The sequence below is a fragment of the Trachymyrmex septentrionalis genome, unplaced genomic scaffold (genome assembly GCF_001594115.1).
Source record: "Trachymyrmex septentrionalis isolate Tsep2-gDNA-1 unplaced genomic scaffold, Tsep1.0 scaffold212, whole genome shotgun sequence".
Classification (NCBI taxonomy): Eukaryota; Metazoa; Arthropoda; class Insecta; order Hymenoptera; family Formicidae; genus Trachymyrmex; species Trachymyrmex septentrionalis.
Window position 1 is genome coordinate 479149 of NW_017305310.1, and position 5571 is coordinate 484719.

At 31.8% G+C, this 5571-nt stretch overlaps 1 pseudogene; it reads right to left on the bottom strand.

Moving 5' to 3' along the window:
- Positions 1–5571, bottom strand: part of LOC108748144 — a 30658-nt pseudogene that overhangs the window by 22930 nt on the left and 2157 nt on the right.

The following is a 5571-nucleotide window of genomic DNA, read 5'->3' on the forward strand; positions in this document are numbered from 1 at the left end:
ACACACACACACACACACAAATGTAATCTTTCTATTACGGAAAAAATTCATTTATTGTTTCATCAATCATCTATATAATATGTATAGTCAATCAGGGAAGTTATTTTTTCAGGAAAGCTGCAGACAATCAAACTCCAGTTCGTCGCTGAATACGTTGCTGGACATTAGAAAAATTAACAAAAAGTAATGAAATAACATGCAATCATTGTAATGTTAAATACATTATACATGCTAGGCGCTTAGATATTTTACATAAACACTTGGTAGAGGCATAAATTAATAGAAAAGGAGAAAAAAAAAGGTAAATTCCATTGGGTTTAGAACTTTCTTACTATAAAACACGACAGAGAGACAATATGTAAAGAATGTAAAGCAACAGTTAGGTGCACATGTGCAATTGATTTAAAAAGACGCTTAAAACGAATTCACATGTAAGTATACCAAAGATTGTATACCAACCACTCCCTGTATACCAAAGGTTATTAATGTTACCCGCGTGCCCCTGTGTATCATTTTTTTACCTTTTTTGTTAACACAGTTAAATACTGTTGTTAATCTTGTGTTAAAAAAGCACAAAGTGGTACACAAGAGTACTCGAGTAGTGTTTCGAAACGTAGCCAATAAGAAAAATTGCACCGTTTGTTGTAAGATTGACTAATAATTGTAATTTAGTGTATTTTTTTAATTATGAGTCTCTTACTGAAAGATTGGAAAAATCTAAGTATTCTATTAGTATATTTACAGTAAGAGAGAGAGAGAGTATTCTAATCTATTTAAGTATTATAATTTTGATGTATTATTGTAGTCTGCTGCAGTTTACTGTACTTAAATAAATTTAGAAATACACTGGGCAACAAAATTACAAAATTCAAAGTTGAAGCAAAAATGATCTTTTTGTTCCAACGTTGAATAATTCGAAGAAAAAAAATCGTACAGAGCTTCGTAATAAAGCAAATTAAAGGCAAAAACTTGCTCTTTCGAACAATGTAGGACGCATTTGTGTACAATTTTTAGTTCACCCCGTGGAGCTTCGCAAATTTTATAAAAAATTTTGAAGTCTAATATATCTTGATTTCTGTTTGTAACTTCATGAAATTTCCATGAGACCGTTTCTTTAAGTAGCCATCCGAAAAGTAAATGTTTCTACCTGTAAAATGATTTTTTAAACATCCCGATACGACAATTTTTGACAAAGTTATTGTCTCTTGAAGTTTGCCTATTTTTGCAGAGTAAACAGGTGTTGCGTTAATTTTGTTGCTCAGTATATATATATATATAAAATGTTTGAGAATATATAGAGAGAATGAATATAGAGAGACTTTAGAAATTATTTTTCAAAAAAACATAACCAATGGAGACAAATGTTTGTAACAGTTTTAGTTAGATCTTAAGGAGATCCTAAAATCGTCTGTATTACCAATTAAATACAATAATTTTTTATAATAATTATTTCTTCGTATATAAATTTAAAAATAAATTTCCAAAATTAAATTATACGCGTGAGATGAAGTTTATGTTGAGAAAAAGCGAAAAAAAATTGTTGAAATTGAGGTCTTTACTATTTCTTAATTCAATATGGCGTTAAAGCTGTCAATATCATAACAACAGTTCTTAGAAATAGACTTAGACGTATTATTGCGGCGTATTTATTATACTAAAACTGACACAAACGTGCGACTGCGTGTATTACGAGTGAGATATTGGTGTGGTAGTATATGAAGATAAATCGATATGTTGTAAAATAGTGAGCTTGTCTGAATTCGTACTTCACTTTAAAATATCTTGCACAAGGAAAGATTCTGTACCAATTTTACGACGCGAAATAGGCCGGTATTCAGTCGACTCTTGCATTTAAGACTGTTATAAGTACAGTCTTAAGATGTTATAAATTAATCTGAAGACTGAATTCATCTCAAGACATTATTTAAGACGGTTTTAAAATAAAAATAAATTATATGTATCGTCCTATGTTTTTTAGCGTTTTACAGTAGCTTTCTCTTTATGACAAAAAATAGACGGAGAGGGCAGAGTTTTAGAAAAAGACACTTTCCAACTGCACACATTATATTATCCTATCCACCATGCTCGAAAAGCAAATTCTATTGAACTATCGCAGTAATATCACGAGTTGAATTGGTAATCAACTTAATTCGTAATATCATGGCGACAGATTAGTACAGTTTGCGTTTCAAGACCGAAAAATCACTTCGGCGCAGCTTAAAGGACTACATACGTAGTATATAAATTCACACACAATTACATATAGCACTTAAGATTAAGTTAAAATCGTAAAAGGTATTTATCTTTATTGCTTGTGTTTTCACAACTACGATTGAATGAGACTCAATATTTGTATTGTATATTTGTTGTGTATAGTTGATATTGTATATTTTTAGTTGCATATCTTCATTTTTTGTAGAATCTTTTTTGCCAAAAAAATTTTTATATTGATATTTAAATTCAACATTTTATAAAAGTAATAATAGTATATAGCTATAATAAAGTATAGCTGTCGTACAATTGTCGTGTAATATAATTATATTAACGTTAAATGTCAAATTTTATCAAGTTATTGTTATTACGTGTATCTCAATAGATTCACACCAAACGCTTCAGTTTTGTTGGACCATTTTGCAAAGAATCTTTCCGATTCTGATTCAGCAGAATATATAAAATTATTTAATTCAGATGACATTTATTATTTTATGAAATTTTTAACCTCTTTTTAGACAAGGTTAATTTACATATTATGTAGAAGACAGGTACATTTATTGATGAATTGACTATTTCGAAACTGAGTGAACATTTGCGTTTAAAGTTTTTTTATTTCTGCAAACCACATATTTTATGTGACTCGTATAATATTATATAAGATATTACTTTGAGCGTTTTTCTTGAACATTGTAGCATCGGCGAATTTTATATAAAAATTTCATTAATGTTACATTAAAGTATCAATTTTTAATATTTAAATTTATCTTGATTTATTTCTGTGTGATTTTTTATTTTCAACATATTACAATTTTAATATAGATTTTTTTCTATATAATAAACGAAAGAGGTATGTATTTTATTTCGTTTTATTCTGTATCGAGTAGAAATAATTTCATTTGTACTTAGTAATTTATTTATCATACATATACAGTAAGTGTAAAAAGTGTTTGGTAATGGAATTTTTTATAAAAAAGTCTTATTTGTAAAAAAAAATAATCAAACATTTATTAGCAATTTTGCATAATGAATACATTCTATTCTAACATAAACAAATAAGCTCCGTATTTCTGATTTCAGAAGTTTAATTCTTCGACTACAAATATTTTTTGAGCATCCAAACTATACAATTTTTAATTTTGACTTATCTTTTAAATGATATATTTTAAATATAATTAATACGTCTTTTTGATATATTTATTTTTCAGAAATATATCGTCTATTTTATTCTGTATGAATAAGTTGTTAATTATCCAGCAAGAAAATAAACGTCATTTATATTTCGAGTCGTATTGAGATCACCGTATTGATTTCGATTCGACATGAATTCGATTCATTTCTCGCTGGATAATATTTACTTTTTAAAAATAAAGCTTTTTAGAAGTATTTTCTCAGCACGAATACTTTTTGCACTCATTACATACTCGAATCATACTAAATCAAAAAGTAATGTCAAATAGACAAAATACATTATAATTATTTTTAAATTAATATCTCTTGGAAGAAAAAATTGGAACCAAATGGACTTTAATGCTGAAAACTCTCAAAATAGTCGTTTTTCCATTTTAATGTAAATGTAACTCTATAATTTAAGAAAAGGTTCAATCGAAGAAAAATAAATACATTTAAATAGCTTTGTTCGTATTGATTAGCATGAATTAAATAAATATTAATTTAGTTAGCAATAGCAATAAAATGTAATTTCTTCGCTTGTGCGGTAAAGTCAGCCGCGTTCCACAATTTGTTAGCAAGGATCTTGTTTTCATCGTTTACGTCAAATTGAGCGATCCACACTCTCCTTGTGAGTCTACTGAGCTGATCTTGATCTTCCTTCTGAGACGGGGAGGCCTGTCGTATCACCGTCCTCTGAGAGTCGCGTCTCTCACGATCGACAATGAATTCTGCAATGCGCCAATCAACGAGTCTACTATGTCCTCGCCAGTGGCGTACCTGGTTGATCACTGCCAGACTGTGCGACATCTAGCAAAGTCGCTACCTCATGAGACTGCACTTGGCTCGTGGTGGTCTCCATAAGTTCAATAAGCAAATTGAACATTTGCTTGCGTGGTAAAAGTCTAGGATGCCTGAGATCTTTTAAATCGGTAGTGCTGTCTCTCTGCTTAGCGTGTTCTTGAATCAATTGCAGTCCTTGTACGATCATGCCCTCCTTATATGATGTCAAAGTCTTCCTTATAAAGGGAAAAACGTAAGAATGCAAGCGCCGTGAACAATTCCTTCTTCTTGATCGTTACTATATGTATAAGATTTAACGTTCTTTTAACCGCCACATCTAAATTTTCTTCTTCCCAAGATTGGTCCAAGTCCCACTGCGGTTGCAACTGTCGCAGCGTAACGTGAGCAATACCAGGTGGTAAGATCACCTAGAATCGCACTATTATCTATCGTCACTTTGGCGAAGAGAAATATAAAGCTCCGACATCTCGGGTGCTGTCAGTGGAGAACCTAGATTCTTCAAAATGGTTAGTAGAAGATTTTTTAAGCACAAAGACAACTCTTGCTGATTGTCGCGTATCGAGCATGCTACTAGGGACATAGTGTTATCTATTTTAGCTTTTAATTCGGTTAATCTCTTGCGAATACCATTCTCCTTCGCAATCTGTGCCTTTATAATTTCTTCTTGTCTTTAGGCGTCAACTTTGGTTCCTTTATCTTGTCTTCTCTCTTTCATTTCTCTTATAACTCGCGCCATAAGTTAAAGCTCCTCTTGCTGATCCTTAAACGAGTAAACTTTACTTTCTCTTTTCATATTCATAGAACCAAGGATATCGTTCTCATCATTAACGGGCAATACGCTCTTATCGTAGAGCTCTCCCTCGGGAGTAAGATACGTGAAATATTCGTCCTTGGTAACTCGTAAAATCTCTGGATCGTCAAGTTTGCTCGTAACGTTCGACACTAAAGCGGGTAGAAAAGCGTCCGGTGCAAGTGATACAATTTTTATAAGCGCATTTTCGTAGTTCGGCACCGGTTTATAATTCTGGATTAACATCTTCCTCACTTCGTTGCTGTAGATACGTAAGAAATCCTTTGGTACAAGATTGTAATTCTTGGCAATTTTAAACCATAAATTTGGTACGGTTTTGAGCAGCGCCGGGTGATGAGATGGAAGCAGAGCGCATCTCTGGTCATTTGATAGGCATGTGCTTCGAACAAGAAGGAACCTGAGCAAACAATCTATCAGCGAGACACCTGCCAGTAATCTCTCCCATTGAGGTGTCTTCTTTATTTTCTTTATTATTGTCTTCTTTTTTTTCCGATTCTGACCTGATTTTAACGTTTTCCAAAAATTTATTAAACTCTGTTAACGATGCCTGCGCTGGCGCGTACGTGCTCAAACCG